Source organism: Palaemon carinicauda, chromosome 1 (genome assembly GCF_036898095.1).
Source record: "Palaemon carinicauda isolate YSFRI2023 chromosome 1, ASM3689809v2, whole genome shotgun sequence".
Taxonomy (NCBI): domain Eukaryota; kingdom Metazoa; phylum Arthropoda; class Malacostraca; order Decapoda; family Palaemonidae; genus Palaemon; species Palaemon carinicauda.
In genome coordinates, this window is record NC_090725.1 from 315,009,687 (window position 1) to 315,025,747 (window position 16,061).

At 37.7% G+C, this 16,061-nt stretch overlaps 1 pseudogene; it reads right to left on the minus strand.

The window, feature by feature from the left end:
- Window positions 1-918: 918 nt before the first annotated feature.
- On the minus strand, window positions 919-1,632 carry LOC137645561 (S-methyl-5'-thioadenosine phosphorylase pseudogene; annotated as a pseudogene).
- Window positions 1,633-16,061: the final 14,429 nt, after the last annotated feature.

Sequence of the window (16,061 nt, forward strand, 5' to 3'; positions counted from 1 at the left end):
ATACCCATAGACTAGTAAAAAGTCGGAAAACCTCGTCAACATGGAGGAGCCGATACACCATACAAGGCTAAATACCCTCCCGGATAGCCACTTCAACTGAAGGGAGGACAGTAAGGATGGTTTTGAGAAGAAAAAGAGTCAGAAAAAGGAAAAGACAACTTCTTGATAAACCACGCGGCATCCATGGCCCTTCTATTAAGCTTGCCCAACACACCATTTAAAAAAACAAGAGGAAGAAAAAAAAATAATAATAAGACAGAATAGTGTGCCCGAGTGTACCCTCAAGCAAGAGAACTCTAACCCAAGACAGTGGAAAACCATGGTACAGAGGCTATGGCACTACCCAAGACTAGAGAACAATGGTTTAATTTTGGAGTATCCTTTTCCTAGAAGAGCTGCAAACCATAGATAAAGAGTCTCTTCTACCCTTACCAAGAGGAAAGTACACTGAACAAATTGCAGTACAGTAATCAACCCCTTGGGTGAAGAAGTGTTAAGTATCTCATTGTTGTCAGCTGTATGAGGAAAGACGAGAATATGTAAAGAATAGGCCAGACTATTTTGTGTAAGTGTAGGCAAAGAAAAATTAAGCTGTGACCAGAGAGAGGGATCCAATGTATTACTGTCTGGCCAGTCAAAGGATCCAATACCTCTCTAGTGGTAGTATCTCAACGGGCAGCTGGTACCCTGGCCAACCTACTCCCTACTTGTTTTAAATCAATAACTTGCACAATTACCTTGGCCTAAGATAGTATCTATGGTTCAGGGCCATATAGCACTGTGCTAGGGCTTAGGGGAACATTCAGCACACAGGAGCAATTGGGGGAAAGGCCTGCAGTTGAAAATGAAGGTAAAGAAGAGATAACAAATCCTTTGAAGGCCCTTACCCTTAGGAATTACAGGTTTAACAAAGGCTACTTACTTCATTGTCCTTAGCACCTTTTCCACATTTACTGGTTCTCCATCCTCCTTCCAGCTATCCATGGCTGTTGCCATGGCAACAGCGGCATAGAACAATCCAGGTTCCTTTGCAAGAATGACCTCAGGCACAGTAGTCATGTTAATGACGTCTCCTCCCCATTGACGAAACATCAAACTTTCAGCTTTGCTACTGAATCGTGGTCCCTCGATGGTTACCATTGTTCCTTTAGGGTTTACTGAATATCCAAGTTCCTTGCAAGTCTCTAAAAGAATCTTTCGAGTATCTGTACAGAATGGAACATCCATTGGAAGATGAAGAATCTCAGGGGGATGACCATCTTCTCCATCATATAATGTTTTTTGCCTTTTGGTAGTTCTGTCAATGAACTGATCAATAATCACAAAATCTCCAGGAGCGATGTGTTCCCGCAAAGACCCACAGGCTGTTGAAACAACAATGTGTGTGCATCCTTTCGACTTCAAAGCCCAGATATTTGCTCGGTAGTTAACATTGATGGACATTATGCTATGCCGTCTTCTGTGTCTGGCAAGTAATACACAAGGAACTCCATCAATCTTTCCTTCCAATAGCACATAAGACGGATCTCCGAATGGTGTTGTCTCTTTACATTCTTGAACGTCTTCAAAAAGCTTTGGGTTATTGAGTCCAGAGCCCCCAATGATACCGACCTTTATGTTGACCATTTTGTATCCTTCAAGAGTACCTTCGTCCAATTGATGGCAACAATAAATAACCACAAGATTCAAAAAAGGCAATTCACTAAAGTTGCAAAGGGCGCCTTGATATCGGTAGATGCTCCTGTTGTTTAGGGTTTACAGATTAGCTGACATAACAACCAACCAGGTAGCGTACCATCTGCTGTTGAACGGCAACCCTCAAAACAAGCAGCAGGGTTACCTAAAGAAAAGGAAATTAGACATTGACCGTGTCTTACAACGCAGTGGCAAAATCCGACTGTTCACCTTAGAAGAACTAAATTCTAGCATGAAATATCCCAATCTTGGGATGGCAGCCGCCTAGAGTGCATAATAGCAGAAATTATCTTACATTTCAAAAAGCAAAACAAATGCATGGATTCTGTTGCTATTCATTTTATGTGTAACCACCTATCAAATCCCAAAGATTTGAAGAAGATAGAATTGTGTCCTTGCTGAAACCAGAAAAACACCCATCTTCCTCCAAAAACTTATCGACTAATATCCTCACTATGTATCTTGTACTTATTACACGAATGAATAATCTTAGCTTGTATCTAAGCAACTGTCAAACTATGCGGATTAGTCCATGTCATTGCCTCACTGCTTACCAATCAGTGATTCTTCGTAGAAATGGATGGCAGAAAGAACAGATGGAGGATACAGAACAAGAGACATCCACAAGTGTCATCGCTTGAGCTGATTCTCTGTAATATCTATACAAATGACTAGCGCAGCACTTGAACATCCGCTGGTACATACATGCAGACGAACTGTGCATTTCCATACAATCTGACTCCTTTACCACCATCGAAGAAAGACTATCAAGCACCCTGACACCCTCTCCACCTAATACTAAAAGTGGCACCTTAATGTCAATCCAAGTAAAACACAGGTGTATGCCTTTCACCTTAAAAATCACGAGGTAAACTGAATGCTAAAGATCAAATGGAGTGACAAACTAAAGGAAAAATCGACTTTACAATGTCTATTTTAGGGCCACCCATGACAGAATGCTCTCCTTTAAAGAGCAAACACAGTGGTAGCTAGGAGCAACCTTATCAACAAACTCGTTATCACTAGCCGAGGAACAGACACTCAGACTCTGAGACAAACAGTCCTGGCCCTTGTTTACTCTACCTTGGAATACTGTGCACCAGTGTAGGCTAAACAAACCTTAACAGATTATTAATGACATACTAAAATCAACACCTCTATCATCTTCATAAAAATTAACCGGTATCAGCCAGCCCATATCCGACGAGAAATGCTAGCAAAAACTGAAAAGAATAAATAAATTAATGACAATGGGTAGCCTCTTCACAATCATCAGGAAGCAAGTGGAAGACTAATATCCTGCAAAAGCTCTGCAACAATGGATGAACTAGAACCAATCCAGGAAGCTACTCACATGCTACAGGAGTGGCAGGAAAGTGACTGATGGCCATCCAATTAAGTGCTGTCCATCTCAATCGAAGGCCTGCCCAGCAAAACATCCCTCGCAAGGAAGGACTGGGTAACCCTAAACATAGCAAGGGTATAAGTAGGCAAAACTAGAAATAACTGCCACAAATGGGGACTAGCCACCAACGGCCGTGTGGGGCAACCCTACAAACAATGAAACACATCCTATGAGGATGACCAATGAGCCCTCATTGCTCAGATCACCACCTCAGAGGGGGAAACAACAAAGCCCTCCTGTGAGTTCGACGTAGGCGTGATAAGGTATGATTAGGCCTAACCTAAAGACCCAGTACTAATAAATAAAAATCTGACTTTTAAAAGTTACTTTATAAGGAAGTTCAAGAGGAAAATTTCTAATGATTTAGAATTAAGAATTTGGGTTACTTAACCCAGTGCTTGGGTCTTTGAGATTATTCAGCACCTTCATGCAACACATCAGTTGCTGTATGAACTACATCTTAGTTGTAGGAAAAAAAAACGAAGCGCGAACGAAAGTAAAGCTGAAAAATATACAATAAGGTCAGTTAATGGCCAAAGGAACATTGCAAAGACCCTTGGGGTTCGCCTAAAATGCACAGCGAGAGGGGCACTGATAGCACTACCCCATCATGTGAAAAATTATTAATGAGTTCTCGAGATCAATCTCATCTAATTTTCCACTTGCTCATTGACTGAAATATTTTTCTCGAGACTGATCTTTTTAATATGAGAAAACAGTATATATTTATTGAATTCAAATAAGTTACAGAAGTAATGGAATATAACACGGCCTATAAAGAATCCTCAATAAAGAGGGATTTAAAATGTTCGACTTTTCATTTACAAACGACACTGCTCAAATATTCTTTATCTTTTTGTCATAAAACTACTGTATAATAAAATAAGTTATACTAATCCTCCTTTTTTTTAGACGTATTCCTTTTCTTTAAAGGTATTTATGATTATTTTCCATACAACGATTTGAGAGAGAGAGAGAGAGAGAGAGAGAGAGAGAGAGAGAGAGAGAGAGAGAGAGAGAGAGAGAGAGAGAGAGAATAGGGTACATTCCTCGATATGACACGAAATATTTCCATTCTTACTGCATATATCTAGGATTTTATATATAAAACTTTTTTTCTCTTTTAAGATCCATTTTTCTTCCTTTATTTCCAGACGAAAAAAGCCTGCAAAGCATAGTTCACACTATTTCTATTTCACTTTTAATCGAGTTTTATTTCACTTGATGTCCATTTCCCTCTTCTAATTCACATATATTTTTTCCTCAATGCCTTTACTTTTACAATTTCATGGGAATTTCCTGACGCTTTAATCCCCATGGCAATTGAATGTTGGAAATGATTCTCCAGTTTTATTTTAGATGATAAAATTAACTATATTGCTCACATTCTCTCACTCTTCTTCACCATGAAATCTCACTGGTAAATAAGTTTTTTGAATGGTAAGCAGCTCTTCTAGGAGAAGGGCACTCTGTAATCAAACCTTTGTTCTCTAGTCTTGGGTAGTGCCATAGCCTCTGTACCATGGTCTTCCACTGTCTTGGGTTAGAGTTCTCTTGCTTGAGGGTACACTCGAGCACACTATTCTATCTTATTTTTCTTCCTCTTGTTTTGTTAAAGTTTTTATAGTTTATATAGGAGATATTTATCTCAATGCTGTTACTCTTCTTAAAATATTCTATTTTCCTTTTTCCCATTCCTCAAAGGGCTATTCTCCCTGTTGGAGCCTCTGGGCTTATACCATCCTACTTTTCCAAGTAGGGTTGTAGCTTAGCTAGTAATGACAATAATAATAAATGAAATATGAAAGTAGCGTGTTAAAGAGAAATTAGAATTTGCTAGAAAAAAAGAATTCTAAAACGATAAAGCTTTACCTTTGAGTTGATTTTCATTATATATTTCTTTTTACTGGATCTCTCTCTCTCTCTCTCTCTCTCTCTCTCTCTCTCTCTCTCTCTCTCTCTCTCTCTCTCTCTCTCTCTCGTTCGAGAACAGAAAAAGCTGAACATGGTTTCCTGGGCTCCTCTAAATGTTTTGGTAAATTGTTCTAGAGATAACCAGGTAGGATAAAGAAGTTTAAAAGGAAACAAAGGGCGAGTAAAGTAGGAAATAGAAGTAAAACCAAAAGGGTTTAGCTTTGCAAAGATTTTTGGTTCACCAGCTAAAAAGAAAAGAAAAAAGTAAACGACGCTATATGTTCACCTGTTAATTGAATTTCAAAACAACTAATTTATATTTGTTTTCTCGAGAAAATGGGTTGAATATAAAACATGAACATATAACCTTAACCAAAGTGGATTGATAGTTCTGCATTAAATTAATAATAACATCAATGATGATGATGATGATAATAACAATACTACTACTACTACTACTACTACTACTACTACTACTACTACTACTACTACTACTGCCATTAATAATAATAATAATAATAATAATAATAATAATAATAATAATAATAATAATAATAATAATAAAAAGGATGATAATAATAATAATAATAATAGGATTCGTTGAAACTTAGATCTGCCTCAGTTGCATTTATCTTGCAACTGAGCTTCTCAATCACTCTGATATTTTTCCTCTTATCACTACTGCAATTCGCCTGTAACTGTATTATGTTGGTCACCGGTAGGTGGTATAGCAAAATATATAGAAAAATTATAAGATTGTACAAATAATTTACAAAAAGTGATGGTCCCTTTCTCTTCAGGAGGTTTTCCTTAGAGTACCGCTATCAACAAACACGATCTGGACGTGGCAAACGGCCTATCAAATACAAAGTATAAACGAGTTCGGCTACTACACATTGCGAAAGGGTGCCGATGGCTCATCTTCTCTTCAGACAAGACAAGAAGTGGTTATCCGAAAGCAGGGCAGGCTCTATTTATACGGTTCGGTGATGTAATCACAACATTGTCAATGGTAGAGTTGCTGACAGTAAGGTCAATATGAATGAGTCTCTTTCCATAGGAGAGAGAATGAGTGCAGAGTACTTGATCAAACTTCCAAAAGGATTTCATGACCCACTCATGAAAAATGTTGTCACCATGGAGTCATTGAAGAAGAGAGTGAAATATGGGATACAAATGATTATGACATGGAAAAAGTGTATGCTCGTCTACTTGTCGTCCCACAGAACAGAGAGATTTATTTTAGTGAGCTTTTAAAGAATGAGCTTTTATTTATACCATCATCAGTATTTGATGATTGCGGAGACCTACGGAGAGGGTCAAAAGTATTTTTTTTACTACACAGCTTAGCTGTTTTCACTGAATTCCCACCATTCAACATAACTATGTTGACTGATGGGACTGAAGTCACATATCACACTCTGTGGCCCAAAATGAGACAGTGTTCAGCTTTGCCAAGAGATTCGTTAATATGTTTGCCAGATTTAAAACAGTTATTATATTTGACTATTGCAGCCAGAACTCAGTAAAATCTTATCAACGTCAAAGGAGAGCAAAAGGCTTTGTCCCCCCATGTCTATGAACTTAAAACGTGACATTGTTCTCCCTGCTAGAGAGGCCATCGTGAAGAGTAACTTAAACAAGAAATCAATTACCAATTTAACATCTGACATTGAACATAGCCACCAGTCACTCAGTGTGATAAGAAAACGAGGTCCTTTTACTCATGAGGAAGCATATGTGACTATTATTAGCTACCTTTTCAAGCTACATAAAAGTAAAGGCCATATCCAGGCTCTAGCTGATTATAAAGAAATTTTTGTTATGTTACTGTATTTCTGCTGGATCCACAAACCATCTGACCATGTGACAATAAAAAAGTATAATGGAATGATCATTGACATTATGGCAACATCTGAGATTCTGGATCAGAAGTAGACTTGCCAATAACCCATGTACTTTCTGTACGTTTCATTCCTCTTTGGCAAAGGAAAAGTCACTGCAATCAACTTGGTTTTCAACTCCTAAGTAACCCTCAGGGAATTTGCATATTTCTTAGCTCCACATGAAGTGTGGGTTAAAGAAGGTCTATTACATATCAGCAATTGCACCACCCTCAGTTCTGTAAACTATTTGTCGTAGCTATAAATCATCACACTCATGTTCAAGCCTAAGATGCAGCTACCATGTAAAAAAACCTGTACGTCCTGTACTTCATACGGTAAGTATGGTGCAGATAACTGCTGTGCAAATAAACACACAAAATCCATGAAGCCCTTCACTGCAGTCAGTTTGAGGACCTGAATGATACAGATGATGAAGATTATGATAATCATGAAGGTAGTTATAATTACGAAATAGAAATTATATGAATGATACAGCGCATGCATAACTTTTATCTAAGTCTATAATATAATTACCGACATATACTGGGTGTTTGAAATTTTCTGATTTGGATATTGGAAGAACAATACCCTCTGAGTGCCTTTTTAGCTAAATAAAAATATTTCTAAAAAGGATGTCAAGGTGAACTATAAGAATATTAGTTCTGGAGAATAATTTTATGGAAAAAAAATGAATCATATACTATGTCAAAACAATTCATGAAAATTGGGTTTGTCTCCTTGACTAAGAGGTTGGAAATTAATATGATCACTTTCGTTGAATTAGAAAATAAGGTTGATATGAGTTGGGGGGAAAGTGTAAAATTGTAGCAGTGAATGTTATAAATACGTACGAGTTTGATGAGAAGGAAATAAAAAGAGCATATCATTAGAAATTGGAGCATCTGTGGGCAAAGGTGGAAGTAGTAAATGGATTTAAAAAATTCCAGAGAGGGGTATACGATCGATTTCATATAGTACAGTGGTTCCCAACCTTTTAAACATGGCGACCCATTTTAGAACAAGCAATCAGGAAGCGACCCCAATCCTTAAAATATCTTATATACACATTAATTTTTTTTTTTTTACAATAAACTGCCATTTATTGCGATTATTGAATTATCTATTCGTGAAGTAACTATATATTCCGTAAATTCATGAATAATTTAAAATTTATTCATAAAAAAATTCCCACGCTGCTACAAAAATTAATTAATTGTAAATCAATTCAAAATTATTAGAACACAGATTTCCAACGTTATGTAAAACGGTGTTTATGAACTGACCTTAATGAGACGGCTGGTATTGCAGTTTTTTAGCTAGCAATTCTATCCTGGGCTCCGTTGTCATCTTCCACATTTAATTGATTTTGGCATTTGTTTTTAAGGATGAGAAGTTAGGAGAAGGCTGCTTCACATAACTAAGTTGTTGGGAATGGCAATAAATTCCTTATTGCGATTTCTGATAGTAATGGGATTTTTTGGAAATTTTTTGCCCAAAATTCTTGTAGTTGCAGTTTACCAAACCAGGATTTAGCTTCAAAATTGTTTTTTTTTAAGTCGATGAACTCTTCTTATGCTGCTTCAGGGACCTCAGATACACTGGCATTGAAAGGGTTGATTGTAAGTGAAGAAGATTTGTAACATTCAGCATGAAAATAACTTCTTATTTGAAAAATAAGATTTTCCAAATGCTCTTGTATCAAGCCATATAAGTCATCGATTTCATTTGCCGCTTCTTCAATAAATTGGGCAACTGTTGGGGACATATGTAATTCCTTTTGGTTTATTTTGGTGATCCAGAGTTCCAATTTCATTTTAAAAGACAATATCTTTTCAGACAAAGATATAATCGTACTTTCATTACCTTGTAATCCTGTATTAATAATATCAAATATCTCAGAAATGTCAACCAGGTATGCCAATTTGCACAACGTAAATTCATCCGTAAACAATGATTCATACTCATTTGCATTTTTGGAAGCGAGAAATATTTGCAGCTCTCCTCTCAAATAAAAAAAATCTTTTCAGCGCCTCTCCTTTCGAGAGCCACCTTACCTCTGTGTGAATCAGTAGTGCTTCATGCATTGAACTCATATCTCCACATAAAATTTTTAAGAGCCGTGTTGCAAGTGGCCTTGATTTGACAACATTTACTGCTTTGATCACTCGGTTAAGCACTTCTTTGAATGGTTCAGGTAACGTCTAGGTAGCTAATACTTGTCGATGAACCATGCAGTGAGTCCCAATTACTTCTGGAGTCACTTTTTTAACTACGATTGAAGCCAGACTTACAGCCGGGCATCGTAGGTGCCCCGTCAATACAAACTCTGCACAATTTCTCCTATTCGATCGAACGTTCTCTGAAGAAATCATCAATTAAATAAAAAATATCAGCAGCAGTAGTTGAACTTTGCAGAGACTTATAAAACAAGAAATCTTTATTTCTTTTTTTCACTTTCATAATACCGAACATACACAAGAAGTTGTGAAAAGTTTGTCACATCAGTAGTTTTATCAAGCTAATACATTAAGTTTCATAGTACGATGCGAACATGGATTGATAAAGGGAACGTTTTCTCCCGAATCATGAAAGTATGACCCTAAGAACCACTCTAGGTATTCCAAGATAGGTATTATAATGAGTTTTAGGTGTCCGTAAGGTCAAAGAACTGAGCGAGCGAAAGATTGTTGGAGTCTAAACTACACGTGAGCCAACCCATTCAGTTATTTAACCATTGATGTAATGCTCTTGCAGGAACGATTTGAGTTCAGAAAGTATTGAATTCAAAATGTTTCAACATTCAGAAAATATAGATTCTTTGGTATGGTACCTAGTGTGCAAACATGCAGCATATTCTATAAAAGATTTTAGTGGTCTAACATACCAATAACTGCCGTTGTTGTGTTACTCCCCTTGTAAAGAATTTATCTGTCTTAACATGTTTTTCCACATTGTTTTATATAATATTCCCATTCAGCTCAAAAGCAATTGACGACCCTAGGGCATTGATGTAGCGACCCCATTTGGGGTCGCGACCCACAGGTTGGGAACCACAGATATAGTAAGTGATGGTATAAAGGGGTTAATGATTTAGTAAAGGAAAAGAGATTATTTGATGTGCAGTTGCATGGCAGATAAGAAGGGGTAGTCAAGGGAAACTCGAAGATGACCATAAAATTAGCTGAGTGAAGAAGGTGAATAATATTCGTAGGAATAATGAATAATGTTAATAAAGATAATAAGTTCCTATAAAGGGAAGTTAGTGTAAGTATTAAGTAGTGCTACAAAGTTGACTGATCTCATTTCTGTTCTAATTACTATGACCATTTTTGTAAAAGATAATAGAAAGGACAGTCCCTTCTTACTCAAGTTATCTATCCCTCTAATAATCAATGTCAATGCATTATTCCGTTTCATCACATTGTTTCACGCGGCATCCAACATACCCTTCACTTCTTGCTTTTATCTTAGCTTATCTCACAATCTTCCAAAACGACAGGGTTGTTGTTGCCTGATTGGTAACGGCTCTGTCTGGTGTTTGCCAGACAGGGGTTAGAGTTCCGCTCAGACTCGTTAGTGCCATTAGTGTCTGCAACCTTACCATCCTTGTGAGCTAAGGATGGGGGTTTGGGTGGAGCCTATAGATCTATCTGCCGAGTCATCAAGAGCCACTGACTGGCCCTCCCTGGTCCTAGCTTGGGTGGAGAGGAGGCTTGGGCGCTGATCGTATAATATATGGTCAGTCTCTAGGGCTTTGTCCTGATTGCTAGGGCAATGTCACTGTCCCTTACCTCTGCCATTCATGAGTGACCTTTAAGCCTTTAAACCAATAGAGGTGGCTTTCATTTTCATTGACATAAAAGCAAAGGCTTAAATTCTTTTATTCTTGATCTTTATTAACCTCTTTTCAGTGAAAGCTTCTGATAACATATTTTCTGCAAAGGAAGTTAAAAAAAAAAAAATCTAATTGATTTTATCTAATACCTCTACTCACTTTCAAAGCAAGGGAAAATAAAAAGACTTTTCAATGAAAATTCAATTTCAATTTAGGCAGACACTTTGGTGAGAAAGGTTTCACATATCATTTCCTCTTTAAAATTTAAAACTTCTATATTTCAAAATTGAGAACCTAAAAAGTCAGGAGGTTATGTGTCAATTCATATTCCCTCAGCGGGACGTCTCCTTTGACCAGTTATTACTTTTTATGAAATGGCATTTTTTTTTACAAAGTAATGGATTACACATATCATGAAATGTTCAAAGATGGATAACGAGAATAAATCACGCCCATTGAAAAAAGGTTGTCAGGGATCAATTTGGAATATAACGAAAGGTCAACTTTGATAAGAGGATGAAAATTTTAAAGTATAATGCAGACTTCCAGAGAGAGAGAGAGAGTTTTATACGGAATAGGAAGTACGAAACTTTTAACATTGAAAGTCTACATACTATAAGAAAGATCTGCAAAATATTTCCGGTAGTTATAAAAACATAAAAACATTAATAACGTTGTAGAAATAAAGATTAGTGAATAACATATTTTAATTTTAATAATAAATTCTCGTCTCATTGATGATTCTGTATAACTAATAATTTGGATATTTATCTCGGACCTTTCGAAAAGATAGCTTCCACTTGATCGGGATAAAAGTGGCAGCCTATTGGAAACGTTCCAGCCTGGTGATCGGCGGTCTGGGATTCGAGTCCCGTTCAAAATCGTTGGTTTCTTTAATGTCTGTAACCCGAATGGGGATTCGGGGAGCTTATGGGTCTACCTGATGAGTCAACAGCAGCCATTGGTCCTAGCTTGGATGGAAATGAAGTTTTGGCCCTGATCATATTTATCGTCAGTCTCTAGAAGCTTGCTAGGACAATTTTTCTGTCACTTGACACTGCCATCCACAAGTGGCCTTTAAACCTTTAAAACCTTTAAAACTCACCTCTTTGACTGGGTTATTTTCACTATTCTTCTTCAAAGAAACAGTTCGACTTAAAACACTTCATTCAAACAATAGTGGGAAGCTGCATACGCTCTAGAGTATAAATAGCAGTCACTTAAAAACAAGTGAAGCAACCCAACAGATGACTCTGTGATGATCAATATTCTACCTCAACGTGCAAAGAAAACTTCTGATGACTATGCCCAAGAAATCACACTAAGGGTCCAGTTCTGTCAAGCTAAATTCAAGATAATACATTTTGTATATGCTGTATTAAGAGATTATTGTCTGAAATCAGAAACCAGTCTGAAATGGGGGAAGAGAACTAGATTGAGAGTCACATTACCATGCTGGACTCAAAGGATTTGGACAATATTCAGGAGATATGACAGAGAATAAACTGAACTTTTCAATTTTCTTTAGTAAAAACTGTTTAAAGCTCAGGTAACGAACACTGTACTGTTCTCAATAAGCTATCAGTAGCGCAGAAGTAAACCTACAAACAATATTTGCCTGATATAAACTGTATAACACATGCTTAAAAACACACAAATCGACTCTTAGTGTAATCATTTCGCCAAACAGCATCAATTTTATACACAACATTAATTTTTGAGGGGTGCTCCTATGGCCACTTTAGATTTTTTAATTACTGATTGGATAATTTTGGCAAGGTCCTCTAGGTAAAGATACTCTCAAGCTTCATGATTGTATCACAATATGCCTGATTTACTGTAATCTTCTTTGATGAAACGATTTCGTTACAGTGTTTTTCATGACGCAATATTCTAACACTTTTGCAAGAATTTTATTTATTTCTCTCAAGAGGTAAAAAACTTTTAGAGGAATAGAGAAAATAAAAAAAATCATACACTTCCTTAACCCAAAATTAACTTTGAATATAAAAAAAAAACCTTTTATATTGAAAACATAAGCCTTTTCCACAATAAAATATTGAAGGGGTATTATCAGGTCCCAATGAACCCAGAAGACATCCCCAAGACCATCATCACCACTCCTTTCAGTACATATGCCTTTAATGACTCTGGTTTTGGCCTTAGTAATGCTCTGGTTACTTTTCAACGCTGCATGGATGGCATCTTAGGGGAGGTTCCCTTTTGCGTATGTTACATGGGCAACATACTTGTGTTCTCTTCCTACAAAGAGGAACTCCTCTTTCATTTACACATCAATCTCGACCGCCTACACCAGAATGACCTTCTTATCCAGTATGACAAGTGTACCTTTGGGCACCACATCAATCCCGAAGGCATTTACACCTCCCTTATGGTGGTTGCAGTCATTCTGAACTTTCCTACACCGTCAACTGTCAAAGCCTTGCAAGAATTCCTGTGAATGATCATCTATTATCACTGGTTCCTGCTAGCCATCATCGCCCCTCTTACCCTCCTCTACGTGTTCTTCAAGGGCAAGCCAAAACCACTGAAGGGGGGTCCCCTTCACGATGCAGACTTATGCAACGCAAAGAATGCCTTATCAACGGCTATTTTGCTCACTTCTCCCGTGCCACATGCCCGTCTCCTTCTCTCCACCAATACCAGAGACGTTGCTATTGGTGCAGTGCTCAAACAGGTGGTCAAGGGTCACCCTGTCCATTGGCCTTCTTCAATAGAAAACTGTCCAATGTGAAATCCGTCTACAAATTTGGCTGTTCATCACTTTCGCCACTTCTTAGAAGGTGCGTCCCTCGTCATTTTCACGGACCACTGATGCATGCCTCCACTCGTTAGTCCTATGCATGGTCCACCCATCAATGCCAACATATCTCCTTCGTGGCTGAATACAATTGCACCCATAAACACATCCCGGGGAAAATTAATCCTTTTTCCAATGTCCAGTCAAAAAACAAATTGGCCACCATTCACCTGGGAGGATTATAATGCCTTGGCAGAAGACAAATGAAAAGATCCAGAGAGCCATGCATGTAAGGCATCCTGCACATCCCTTCGTTGGGAAGACGTTGCCCTTGACAATATAAGACATCCTGCACATCCCTCCGTTGGGAAGATGTCGCCCTTGACGACTCTAACACCACACTCCTCTCTTTGATTTGATTCATGGTTTTTCACATCCCTCGTTCCAATATACTGCACAGCTACTGAAGATGAGATGAAGTTTATTTGGCACTGTATTACTAAGGAGGGTAAGGATTGGGTTCGTACCTGTGCCTCATGCCAAATTTCATCATAAGTATATCGACACACGGATTCAGGAGTTGGCAACTTTCCTTAACCTTAGTGACATTTTGCCCACATATACGTCGACATAATAGGTCCTCTACTGACATCGCATGGACATTGTTACCTGTTTACTGTCCCTGACCACTCAACTTGATGCTTAAAGCTATTCCCATGGAAACTGGAGCACATCTGCTTTACTCTCAGGGTGGATAGCAAGACTTTGTATCTTTGAGGATAATACGTCTAACATTATTACCACTTTCACATTTCAATTGTGGATATCATTAGCGAATCTCCTGGGCATCCCTCTACATCAGACAACCACGTATAACCATGCTAACAAAGGAATGGTTGAACGTTTTCATCACACACTCATAGCAGGTTTGATGTCACACTGTGATGATTCCAACTGGTTTACTCAGCTACCCTGGGTCTTTCTGGTACTAAGGACCACTCCTAAAGATGCCTTTGATGTCTCTTACACTAAATTTGTGTACAGTAACCCGTTGGTCATCCCCTACAGAATTTTTTTCCATCTACAACCTCCTCCGACAATCTCCAGCACCTACATCAAATTGGGGAAAATTCATTCCATGCTGTCAGACTTACAAGATCCTAGCAAAGCAGCACGCACTTAGGGATTTGCACTGGCACTAGCAAGCCACCATTAATGACACCTTAATCAGAACCTTTCATTGGGATCCGTCACACACAGAAGGCTTTCTTAACTGAAATTTGTGACCAAGAAGACTGGGTTTCCATTGACCTCCAAAAACCTGTTTATTCCCTGCATGATGAAGTTTTGGCCCTGATCATATTTATCGTCAGTCTCTAGAAGCTTGCTAGGACAATTTTTCTGTCACTTGACACTGCCATCCACAAGTGGCCTTTAAACCTTTAAAACCTTTAAAACTCACCTCTTTGACTGGGTTATTTTCACTATTCTTCTTCAAAGAAACAGTTCGACTTAAAACACTTCATTCAAACAATAGTGGGAAGCTGCATACGCTCTAGAGTGTAAATAGCAAAGTCACTTAAAAACAAGTGAAGCAACCCAACAGATGACTCTGTGATGATCAATATTCTACCTCAACGTGCAAAGAAAACTTCTGATGACTATGCCCAAGAAATCACACTAAGGGTCCAGTTCTGTCAAGCTAAATTCAAGATAATACATTTTGTATATGCTGTATTAAGGGATTATTGTCTGAAATCAGAAACCAGTCTGAAATGGGGGAAGAGAACCAGATTGAGAGTCACATTACCATGCTGGACTCAAAGGATTTGGACAATATTCAGGAGATATGACAGAGAATAAACTGAACTTTTCAATTTCCTTTAGTAAAAACTGTTTAAAGCTCAGGTAACGAACACTGTACTGTTCTCAATAAGCTATCAGTAGCGCAGAAGTAAACCTACAAACAATATTTGCCTGATATAAACTGTATAACACATGCTTAAAAACACACAAATCGACTCTTAGTGTAATCATTTCGCCAAACAGCATCAATTTTATACACAACATTAATTTTTGAGGGGTGCTCCTATGGCCACTTTAGATTTTTTAATTACTGATTGGATAATTTTGGCAAGGTCCTCTAGGTAAAGATACTCTCAAGCTTCATGATTGTATCACAATATGCCTGATTTACTGTAATCTTCTTTGATGAAATGATTTCGTTACAGTGTTTTTCATGACGCAATATTCTAACACTTTTGCAAGAATTTTATTTATTTCTCTCAAGAGGTAAAAAACTTTTAGAGGAATAGAGAAAATAAAAAAATCATACACTTCCTTAACCCAAAATTAACTTTGAATATAAAAAAAAAACCTTTTATCTTGAAAACATAAGCCTTTTCCACAATAAAATATTGAAGGGGTATTATCAGGTCCCAATGAACCCAGAAGACATCCCCAAAACCATCATCACCACTCCTTTCAGTACATATGCCTTTAATGACTCTGGTTTTGGCCTTAGTAATGCTCTGGTTACTTTTCAACGCTGCATGGATGGCATCT